The sequence below is a fragment of the Bemisia tabaci genome, chromosome 8 (genome assembly GCF_918797505.1).
Source record: "Bemisia tabaci chromosome 8, PGI_BMITA_v3".
Taxonomy (NCBI): domain Eukaryota; kingdom Metazoa; phylum Arthropoda; class Insecta; order Hemiptera; family Aleyrodidae; genus Bemisia; species Bemisia tabaci.
The window spans coordinates 16,684,117-16,697,112 of NC_092800.1; positions in this window are offsets into that span (position 1 = coordinate 16,684,117).

The following is a 12,996-nucleotide window of genomic DNA, read 5'->3' on the forward strand; positions in this document are numbered from 1 at the left end:
TGACGCAATGCGTAAAGTATTCACGCAGTCTTGTAGGCGCTATTATGTGTTGCATGTGTACGCCGCACCGAGGGTTTCTCCTTTTCATCTAGTTCTCGTTCTGCGCCGTGCCGTTCCGGGCCAAATTCCATGTTCGGTTTCTCTCTTAGTCTCAACTCGACTAATTAAAAGGTGTTGTCTGTTGTATCACAGAAAGACAACAAAATTAGAGATATACTATCAGGAAATGAGAGATTTTGTAATATTTTCCCGTTTGTAATTTTTTTTCTGAATCCGATTTTTCTTTATGCCTACCTTTATAAAAATTGCAAAATTTGCCGCCATGGGTGGATTGACCCGGGGGCTTGTGTCTGAAACTGATCGTGGTCTCCGGAACTCTCTGGTTTTCCCTTAATTTTTGGTCTAAAAACTAATCATCAGTTTCTTGAACAGATTTTTTGTGCAAAAAAGTGTTTTGCAACCAGGTGGTAAAATAGTGCTGGGTCCACACTACTGTGCGGGAGCAGCCAAGCCAAAAATTTCAATTATAGTAAAAAATTGTCGCTCCAATGAGTATCTGTACTCGAAAAGTTCAAAAATTTTGATTAGAGTCGAAAATTTCAGCTCTAATGAGAATCAGTATAATGTGGGCCCAGCACTATTTTACCACCTTCTTACCTACAGTTCGGACCACATTTTGAGTGTTTTTTTTTCTCTCGCTTACCTGTAATATTATATCGTGATGTTATGCCTTATGCACATAAGTGTTTTTACCGATGAATCAGAAATTGTAGTTCCGAATTGAATCGTGTCGTGCAAAAACCGCTGTTGTCTATGTTTCCAATCTTGAGTTCTTTTCTGTTAATAGTACTTTTCGGAATTAAATGCAACCATGAAAGTAGTGTTAATACTTGATTAAGGGTTATCCTCATCCCAAAATAAGTATTGGCACCTATTTCATGATTGTATCAACTCTTAAAAAGAATCATCAACCTAAAAAATCTGGAAGCTGTAAAAATGGACATTAGCGATTTTTGCACGGCATGATTCAACTGCAAAATGGATATATTTATGCTAAAAGGATCTATGTGCATAGGATTTGCATGAAACATAGTTCCTTTTGGTATAAATAGTCCAAATGTATACCAAATACGTTTGAGTTAACGATATTTGCAGAAACATTTAGCATGCACTGAAAAAAAGAACATATTGGATCTAAAGTCCAGACTCTTAAAAACATCGACAAGATAAAATACTCTTGATTCAATCGGAGTTTTACTTAAATCAAGAACCAAGCCTCTTAATTTGAGCGGATTTCCTTCTGATTTAAGCAAAATTCTGATTGAATCAAGAGTATTTTTTCTTGTCAATGTTTTCAAGAGTCTGGATTCTAGATCCAATGTGTTTTTTTTTCCCAGTGTGAAGGTGAGATAATTGTTGTCGCATATCAGGGACGCTGGGTCCCTGAAAGTAAAAGTTCCCACCATTACAGGGACATTAGTGGAAGGTCTCCATTTGTCTGCATCCTTGCGTGAGAATGGTGCGGGAGTTGGCTACTCCCTCAATTTCCTCAGGTAACAATCGAAGACACTGATTCTGTTTGTTTTGCGCAGGGCGTAAGATAAAAGCGGCGTTTCGCTGATTGAATCCCGAATCTCGATCGGGAACAAAGCCCCGGAGACCAGATAAAAATCGGGGCGGATCGAGATTAATCCGGGTGCGAACAACCCCCTCCCCCCCCCAACCACATCCCTACGCGGAGGGGCGCGCGGGGGAGGCTAAACACACAGATATATCAATCCGAGGAAAGCTAAAGCGACATAATAAGTTGTTGTGTGAAAGGTAACAATTTGAAACAGTGACCTAAATCAAGATTCGGGCCTCGAAACTGGAGGAGGGGAGGGGCGGGAGGTCCCTAATTTCGAAAGTGGAACAGGTGTTGGGGATCGGGAAGACAATGCGAGGCGAAAGGGATTGATAGCGTTAATAAGACGCTGAGGGGGGGGGGACGAACACACACAGACATGCGGATTACACGCCGACACGCAAACGACTGTACAGGGTGATTTCGAATTGTTAGACCGTGGGACTGTTGCGGTAATGGTTAGTAGGATCGCTACAGTCCTCGGTGCCATTTTGTAACGGAAAAATCGCGAAATTTTGAAATTGAGTTGCAATTTTTAACGATAGTTTGGCGATAAAATCATGGGGTCATCAACATCCGAGCGATTATCCTCAATTTTGTCTCGATATAATCGCGTTCGATAAAATCGAAATCTTATCTCAATCTATACGAGTTTTTGTTCGATAATATTGCGATAAATTGCCGTCAATAAGATCGTGATGTTATTGCAAATTTATGCGATTAAATCGCGATTTTTCATCCGATAAAATTTCAATTGGCGGATCCAGCAATTTGGCAACACCGGATTTCATCCATTTAAACCTATGGAAATGTATCGACTCTTGGAAGGGACGGATACTTTGACGAGAATCGAATATTTAGCAAAGGTTTAAATGGAGGAAATTCGGTGTTGCCAAATTGCTGGATCCGCGTCTGAACATTTCCATAAATCGACGTCGATAAAGTTGCGGTATAAATCTTGTCCCTAGATCACATGAAATCACCTTAAAAGTCACATGAGATAGTTTGGTTGCTCTTTTAAAACACCACTATTTGGTTCCTCTCTAAAAGAAGTACACTGGAAAAAAAAAACATATTTAATCTAGAGTCCAGACTCTGAAAAGACAAGAAAAAATACTCTTGATTGAATCGGATTTTTATTTTAATCAAAACGAAATCCGCTGAAATTAAGAGGCTTGGTTCTTGATTTAAGCTAGATTCTGATTGAATCAAGAGTACTTTTTCTTGTCGATGTTTTTACGAGTCTGGACTCTAGATTCAATGTGTTTTTTTTTCCAGAGTACCACGAGACACCCTGTAGAAAGGTACGTGTACAGACCCAGGTGAAAAAATGTGAAGAAATCCGCTGGTCCTGATCCAGTGTGACTGAGAGCCGGAGCGACTCCATCTCGCAGGGCGGAGGGGATGACGCGGGGTGCGGGGGCGTTGTCAAAACAGAGGGTGAAACATCCCAACATCCGAGATACATCGACCAACAGCCCCGCGACCAATCGCCGACCCCGAAAACCCATCCATCACCGGCACCGCGCTGATGGTTGGTTGATGGCGAGTTTATTTGTTTCGGGAACAGTCAACACGTGAGCCTATTAATTACCGTTTCGTCGGGATCAGCCCGTTCGCTCGCATCCCCTCGGGGCCGTCAAACCCTGCCCCTTTCGTGAAACCTGTTTAGCTCCAGCTGAAATCATAGGTAGATACGCGGTTTTTCTGGGCTACGTCCTTCGCTTCAGATTGAATTCTTTCGGGTGTATCTTCTGAACCACGTAGTAAGACATTTTGCCGCGCGGGGCGCCACTTTTGTCTTTCGATTTCTTTAAATCTCAATTGCCAAGAGAACACACGAGAATCGTAATTTGAACTGTGGACGGTGCATAATGGTGTGAAAGCGCCAAAATGTGGCCAAAATAAAAAAATAATATGAATATCATGGAAATGGGTATTTTCATGTTTTAGGAGCCGCTGAATTCAAAGACTTCAAAGTCTTAAATCCTCGTTTTACCATTGACACAGATAATAATTAGCTGATATTGATTCTGGAAAAGTTAGGACTTTACGATCCCGTTTGTATTATCATAGACAAAGTTAATTATTTTATACTAAAAACTCATTAAACCATAAAAAGCTGCAAAGTCCAAGAAAATTCCGCCCCCTTCTTCTAGACTTCTTTCTTTCGACTCGCAACTTCTACGAGTTGGATACACATATTATAACTCTGCATGTACGTGTGAAATACCTCGCATTTTTAAAAGTACTGTAGAGCTTTATTTTCGCAGAAAAAAGAATCGCCATGAAAATATTGCAGTTCTTGCTAGTTTAAGACATTAAAATGTTTCAGGCGATACAAATATTTTAACACCGCGGGTGTGCATGAAGTATCTCGACTTTTGAAGGCATTTTTATGATTTGATGTTTCCAGTGTTTGCGGATAGAAAGTCGCGTGTAATTCTTGCTACTGATATTCTAATTCTTCAGATGATACAAATATACTCCGCGGATGTGCGTGAGGTATTTTGACTTTTGAAGGCATTATTGTGTTTTAATTTTTTCATTGTTCGAGGATAGAAAGTCGCAAATATTTGCATCTCTGTAAGGTGGGCATCAGAATCTTCTGTGATTGATCGACGTTTCAGTCGTTTGAAGTTGCTTTTGACTTATCTCTTTCGTTTTTTCTTCTGTTTCAGATGATGTTGAATTATTGTCCATCCGAAAATATCTGAAACAAGCTGAAACAAATTGTAAGTACCTATAAAAATATTCTACTTTCCAATAACTCCGTTAACTCCGTTTCTACTTCCGTTAAATATTCAAATTATAAGAAAGCAACTTTCTTTTTTCTTCAAAATCTTAAACTTAGAAAACGGTTTTCGCAAACTGAAGTTCGGCAATGGACTCCTGAACTAAAAAATACTTTTAACATGGATCAAATGAAAAACAGATCATACGAATGACGTCATTTGTATTTGTGCCATTTAACCTATGTTAGTTTTACACACTTATATTCCAATTAGAAGTTGATTCTCAGACTTCTCACCCAACGGTTCATTTCCTTGCTTCGTGAAATTTTGAAAAATAAAAATTTCAGTTAACAGTTTTTCTATTGGTCCCTTCTGCCAGTGTGGTTTTTTTAAAATATTATCACGCCCTTTCCATTTTTTAAAAAAACTGTATTACGTGACGTTTTTGCACACAATAATTATTAGAGAATACTCTTGGATGATCACAGAAAATTGTATTCGGGTCAATTCAAGTATCCTGAATATTTTAGGGGCAATTTTCAAAACATATCTCAGAATTGGACTATTTATGCTAAAATGAACAATGTTACACGCAAATCCTATGCATCAAAGTTCCTTTTAGCATAAATACGTCCATATATATATTTTATCGGAGAAAATTCGGCAACATTCGAATGCTCATACGTTACTCCTCTTCAGCGGGGCAGCATTAAGCCAGGAAAAGAGTCCGAGTTCGTGAATTAACGGATTCGAGGGGATGCCGGGGGGGGGGGGAGGTCGGCCATTGTTTCAAGTCGGTCTCCACCCGCTTTCCCTTCCTCGTAACGAAAAAAAACGAGCTTCGGCCGTGAACATCTCGAGGGTCCGAAATATTTCACGCGTGATTTAGAGCCCCCCGCCCACCCCCTCACGGAAAAAGCGTAGGGGGCTAAGTGTCCGACCTTACCCTTACAGCGACAATCATGTAAACACGGGCAAGGGGGGCCCGGGCGGCCATAAAACAAAATCCGGAAAAACAGGGACAACCATATAATAATGACGTAAAAAGGGTCCGGCAGGAAGCGGGATCGAGAATAAAAATTCAATGAGCGAAGATGGGGGTGGGCCGCGGACGGGAGATAAAACCGCGCATCCGAACGTACTAAACCAATGGGAGTTACGCTGTTCTTGCCGAGCGTGGCAGATGTATGGCGGGAATTAAGGATGACATTAAGTATCGCCGAGGACCAGCTCCACGGCGCGGAATGAGGGTAGTTCTGCCTCCCTAAGCCGAAACCGCGCAACTGCGTTTAAGATCCCGTGTAGATATGCTGTTCTCGCTAAGCACGGCGGAGTTGACCACCGTCCAAACCGGGGGGAGGGGGGGGCGACATAAATCCCCGATTGCGTTGTCCGCGGCGACCCGCGCCGTTGGGCGATTTCCCGCGTATTCTCGGGGATTTAGGCTGCGCTAAGAAAGAACGACTTATACGCATCTGAACGTCGCCAAAATTACCCTGGTATTATATCGATTTCTGGAAAAATTTATCAAGTTTTTCCTCTGAAATTTTCAGGTGCCATAGATGAAAATCCGATCTAAATTTTGCGGATTTTTCCAAGAAAAAAGTTCAGAATTTTCCGGGGAATTTCGAAATTAAAAATGGGAAATTTGGCATCGTTTGATGCGACGCTGGGATCTGGGAAAGCGCAGTTGTGCCACAGGTAAAAAGCGCGTATCCACGCGAGTTTTGCGTTGCAGTTGCGCGGTTTTTGCGCCAGGAGGGCGGAGCGCTCGTTTTCATGGCTATCTGGTGACCCCGAGCGACCTGGCCGGAGAGCCGGTCTTTATGGCTTGACTTTATGGTCGAAACTCGCACCGACTTTCATACCGCGATCTGTTTTTATCGCCGTCCTCGCGAACACCGTTTCCTGCGCTCTTTTTTCTCCCCCACCCCCTGTCCACTCACCCCCCGTCGACCCCCGTTTTTTTCCGGATCCTTCGGGGTTGCCGGCAGGGGCTTCATCTCGGTGCAAGCTTGGAGGGGTGAAATTTTCTTAGCGATCAGAACGGTGTAAGGAATGATATTTTTCGCAACCAGAGCTGAGCAATGAGGAAATTTAAGAATATGGATATAGGAGACCATCCTAGAGATGAGATATACTAGGAACCCCACACTATAAGCATTTTAATCAGGTGAATCAAAAGTTACGGTTAAGTTCGGAGGTCAACGCTAATTTTCGCCTAAAGATGGTTAATGATCAACTTCATGAGGGAACGGAAAAAAAGCCAGTGCGCCTACAATTTTTCGTATATGCAACACAGACATCCCTCGAGCACGAAAAGTTGCATTCAGGCGCCGCCATTGAGAACAATATATTTTAAAGACCTCGTTCTGACAATCCAAACTATGTGTGATCGGGTCAGGGAAAAGTTAAATTCGGAGATCGATGCTATTTTTCGTAGAATGATGGTTGCTGAGCAACTTGTTGAGCAAAAACTTTAAATAAACATCGCCTAATGGTGTCTGATGAATATAATCACTTTGATAGGCGGGTTTTGGCAAAGTAGGCTAGGATTTCTAGATCAAATGCGTAACTCTTTAGTCATCAGTCAGCATCAGTCAAGCGTTGACTTCCGAAAGTAACTTTTACACCATAGAAGAGATAGTAGTGCAAGATCCTCGAGAAAAACTGTATTCGGACCTCAATATCCCTGGATAGACGATCAAATTCCGAACCAATTCCAATCAAAGTAGACATGCTGATGACTGGTGGTCGCCATCTACCATCAAATTTTGACGGGCCGCACTTTTTTGTTCAAAGTAAGATCAGACCGGAGTACCACCGTTCATCATTTCCTGCCACAGGATAATTTTTGCCAAGTTTTCATTTACAAATGAAGCAAATTAATGAGTTTCAGACTGATGACTCCCGACACTTTGATGCTACTTTGATCGGAATTGGTTCGGAAATTTGATCGTCTATGCAGGCCTTATGGAAGAGGGACCTCGCAAAAGCTCAAAATTAAGCTTGTTCCTACGTCACAGAAGAGAGTTTCACTAACATCATGGAACATAAAATACCCAAAAATGTGCAGCAGAACCGAAATCATCGTGGTTTCTTTGCAGATCGAAAAACTTAGTTAGATGAGGAACCCATTCAAAATTCTTCTCTGCCATGATCGAGGATTCAAGGTACGAAATGTCCTCCAATGGCACAAGAATGAATAGTTCCGCTCGCAAAGTGTTATTAAGGACACTGAATAGAGATCACAGCCGAAATCTAAAGGTCCGATTTTAAACGTAAACTTGACGAAAATCGCCTCACTGAAACTTTAGCGTCCGTGGAGTGGACTAACATCACTTTTTTACTCTCACATTTATGACCATATTATTAAGGGTTATTTCTATTCAGGTATTTTGCAACGACACAATCATTAAACATCTTCCAATTCAATCCATCTCGGACCAAATGTTTCTTTCAATCCATCGCGAACCAAATGTATTAACTCAATCCATCTCGGTCCAAATTTTTATCGTGCGGTTAAAGTCAAGTGTTTTCTTCTATCAAGTAAGCTTGCCGAAAAAAGGCGTAAAGTAGGCGTGCGTGTGTTCGATGGCCAAAGTGCGAAACCACATATCTCCATTGCGGTGTATCAAAATTTTTTATTAAATCAACGAAAAACCAGCAAATTTTATACTTTGAAATTAACGCATAATATTCTGCTCTTATAGAAGAAAAATTAAGGAAGTTTTCAAGAAATTGCGTTAACTGGTTTTCAAAAAAAAAAAAAAAAAAAAAAAAAAAAAAAAAAAATTAAAGTTTAATAGGAAGTCTGCAACGTCGCAAACGGAGGTACGTGGCATCGAAATTAGGCCATCGAATTCCATCTGAATTTCTAGGCTGTAATTGAGTAGAGGTATAAAGAAATAGTATTGACAAGTTTCGAGAAATCCTCACCTCTTTATCGCTGACGTATTGAATAATATCATTGAGGGGCCTTGTTAATACTCGTTTCTATTCAAATTGCTGCAATTCTCTGACGATGCATTATATGGATGTACAGACAAGTATATTAGTATCATCTGTATTTTCCTGACAATTTGATAGAATCGTAAGTGGATGTAATTGTTCCACAAGTCTTCAAATCTAGATCAAGTGTTCATGAAGAAATTTTCAAAATGTTACTTAATAGCAAGTTCCTGGAACGGAAAGCACTTCTCGCAGCAAAACTCGCTTCAAATTCTATCTCACGAGATACTTAGTTACGTTATTCTATTACATTTCGATGATATAACCGAATTGAATCCATTCTTATTTTCCTTTCACGGGATTTCTGGCAAATCAAGATACATGTTTATCAGAGAGATTCTTATTCAGAATTCAGGATATAGAGATCGGCGCTTACATTATTTGGAAAATAATCGGTTCAATTGACCCATCGCTCTATTCAGGGGCTTGGAGGACAAGGCGCATAAGTATGCTATTCCGATAAATACGTGTTTGAAGTTTCGAATTTGCATGGATCCTCATGGCGGAAAGAAAGTTCAAACTGACTTTTTGATGCTTAAAAATTGAAATTTGAGAGCGAATTCTTCACGGATTATGCATTGAGACTTGTTTCAGTTGAAATAATTAATATCGCAATTTGTTCAAAAACTGCACTTATTCGCCTTTTCCTCTTAGCCCCTCAATTTTCATTTTTTCATCTGAAGGTTTCTGTTGCTGGACAATCCCAGCAGAGTGGCATGAAACTTAAGAAGGAAATGGAAGATTCGAAATTTCAGTGAAATATTTCATGAAGTTTCACGAGGCTCAAATATTTCATATTTTTTAGGGGCTAAAATATGCATCTCGCACTACAACCCACGGAAATAGAGGAAAGTCACCATTTTTACACTTGCGAAACATGAAGAGGAACCGGTATTTTTCAATACCTTTCATATATTTCTGAAATTTCATGAAATATCCCACGTGAAATTTCAAGATTTTATTTTCCATGAAATTTTGCCAGGCTGGGTCCCAGATGAATCTGCAGGGATGCCCTCTTTCCTAGTATTATTAGGAAAAATTGTGTGCCCCATGTTTTTTAGAGGCTAAAATATTTAACCCGCACTCAAACCCCTAAAAAATAGAGGAAAGTCACAATTATTACACTTGCGAAACATGAAAAGAAACCGGTATTTTTCAATATTTTCCATACATTTTTGAAATTTCGTGAAATATTTCACATTAAATTTCTGAAATTTCAAGATTTTATTTTCCATGAAATTTTGCCAGGCAGGATCACAGATGAATCTGCAGGAATGCCCTCTTTCCCAGTATTAGTAGGAAAAATTGTGTGCCTCATATTTTTCAGGGGCTAAAATATGCAACCCGCACTTAAACACACAAAAATAGAGGAAAGTCACAATTTTTACACTTGCGAAACATGAAAAGGAACCGGTATTTTTCAATATCTTTCATAAATTTCGTGAAATATTTCACATTAAATTTCTGAAATTTTGTGAAAAATTTCCCATGAAATTTCAAGATTTTATTTTCGATGAAATTTTGCCAGGCTGGATCCCAGATGAATCTGCAGAAACGCCCTCTTTCCTAGCATTTTCTCCCGGTCCGACAACATCGAGTCCTGGCACTCCTCCGCAGCTCGGCTCATCTCTCCTGTTCTACCGGCGGATGTAAATTAAGCTCCCGTTCTACCTTGTATATCACTTATTAAAAGTCAGTTTTAATATACGGATGAATATTATTTATACTCGCACGATTTCGTACCACTTTATTCCCTCGCATTATCCGTGCCCACTTGTTTTTCACTCACCGCGTGAATTATAGGGCCTCCGCTCCGTCCGCACTTCTCCGCTTTCCCCGGAGCAGTCCCGTTTTCCGTCTGAGAATCACAGGGAAAAGTATTGACACGAAGGAAGTGCATTGTTATTTCGCCTTCAATTTTTGGTATAGGCAAAAGCAAACATCCTCTGTTCATCAATACTTATTTATTTGAAGTGGCGCTTCCCGTCTAGAAATTTAAGGGAAAAGTATTGATACGAAGGAAGTGCATTGTTATTTCGCCTTCAATTTTTGGGATAGGCAAAAGCAAACATCCTCTGTTCATCAATATTTATTTATTTGAAGTGGCGATTCCCGTCTAGAAATTTAAGGGAAAAGTATTGATACGAAGGAAGTGCATTGTTATTTCGCCTTCAATTTTTGGTATAGGCAAAAGCAAACATCCTCTGTTCATTAATATTTATTTATTTGAAGTGGCGATTCCCGTCTAGAAATTTAAGGGAAAAGTATTGATACGAAGGAAGTGCATTGTTATTTCGCCTTCAATTTTTGGGATAGGCAAAAGCAAACATCCTCTGTTCATCAATATTTATTTATTTGAAGTGGCCATTTCCGTCTAGAAATTTAAGGGAAAAGTATTGACACGAAGGAAGTGCATTGTTATTTCGCCTTCAATTTTTGGTATAGGCAAAAGCAAACATCCTCTGTTCATCAATACTTATTTATTTGAAGTGGCCATTTCCGTCTAGAAATTTAAGGGAAAAGTATTGACACGAAGGAAGTGCATTGTGATTTCGCCTTCAGTTTTCTAGGTAGGCAAAAGCAAACATCCTCTGTTCATCAATACTTTATTTATTTGAAGTGGCCATTTCCGTCTAGAAATTTAAGGGAAAAGTATTGACACGAAGGAAGTGCATTGTGATTTCGCCTTCAGTTTTCTAGGTAGGCAAAAGCAAACATCCTCTGTTCATCAATACTTATTTATTTGAAGTGGAGGTTTCCGTCTAGAAATTTAAGGGAAAAGTATTGATACGAAGGAAGTGCATTGTTATTTCGCCTTCAATTTTTGGAATAGGCAAAAGCAAACATCCTCTGTTCATTAATATTTATTTATTTGAAGTGGCGATTCCCGTCTAGAAATTTAAGGGAAAAGTATTGATACGAAGGAAGTGCATTGTTATTTCGCCTTCAATTTTTGGGATAGGCAAAAGCAAACATCCTCTGTTCATTAATATTTATTTATTTGAAGTGGCGATTCCCGTCTAGAAATTTAAGGGAAAAGTATTGATACGAAGGAAGTGCATTGTTATTTCGCCTTCAGTTTTCTAGGTAGGCAAAAGCAAACATCCTCTGCTCATCAATGGTTATCTGAGGCCACTAGTTCAAAGTGTACAATGTCCATAAAAGTGGTTTGTCACAGAAACGCAAAAACCCGTTTTGAGTTTGCTGTGTTTTACTGTGACCTACCTGTTTAACGCTGCTAATTAAAAAGGAGTTTGGCTGTTTTGGCATACAATTAAATTATTTTCTGATTCTCCTCTATTGGCTGATCAAGAATCCGCTCCTAAGTTAATTTCGACCAAAATGGACATTTTACACTTTGGAACTAGTAGCCTCATCTATTCAAACCGGCGCGGCGATTTCCGTCTGGTTTGAGGGAAAAGTATTGACACGAGGAAAGTACATTGTTATTTTGCCTTCAATTTTCAAATATTTTCAATCCAAGTATGAATATTTGACTATTTGCCCGGGCATTTGACAAAACGCCTGATTTTACTATGTACCTCCGACATGTCCACCAAGAGGATTCAAGCTATTTTCTGTTAGGTTCGACGAAGATCCCGAGTTATAAATAGTTACGATACCATCCAAAAAATTCCAAAATCGGTGGAGGTAGATGGGAAAATAACCCGATAGATCCGCCTATTCCGGCAACAAGGGTCAGGGGCACGAAATCAGGATAGAATGTTGATTAATACGAAGGGTCATTAATGATGGAACGGTGGCCGGCTCCAGGTGAGAGAATCAGGGCTCAGCTCAACTCAGTTGCCAAGTCCCAGTTTCCAAGGCCCTGTCTCCACGGGATGTTTTTGCGCAATTAGTTGCTACTATTAGTCGCGCAAACGAATCCGCAATTAACTCCGACTCTTTCAAAATGAATCGATACAGCCGAAGCTTCCAGCGGGTTGATTATCGAAATTGATAGACAAAGTAGACGAAAAAGACGTAGGGAACATGGAGCGATCCTATTGGTTGAAACGAGTGGTTGCTTTAGACTAAAGGGGAAAATGATGGACTATCTATACAGGGTCTCTCGTGGGTTGCCGTTAGTTTGTCTATTACTTACCTCCCTTGTCCATTGCAACCACCTGCTTCCACCAATAGGATCGCTTTATTTCCCTTTTGTCTATCAATTTGTCCGTGAATTTCAATAATCAGCCCGCAATAGTAACATACTTTATTCAGTGAAAACTACCCATGGCGGAAACTGCTCCTAGCAGAAAACCGCCCCTAACGGTAACTCCACTTTTCCCCAAAAATTTTCGCTCTGCTAAGATAAATACATACACAGTATAAAATCAAGTCAAAAGGAAAACTGTTCACAACGGCAACTCTTCTTAACAAACATTTGTTCTACAACTTTTCTCGTTTTTTAACGTTTCTCATGAATTCACTGCGGCAAGTACAGATAAATGGACCTGCGTATGACGGAAAATCGCTAGCAATGAATTTTTCCCGAATTTTCCATAGATTGCGAAGGTGGTTTGTGTTAAATATCGATGATGAAACTACTGTAAGACATTATTTTGATTAAAGTTTATCATAATATCCATTGGTCTTACCGCTCCCTATGAAATTATTACCAGA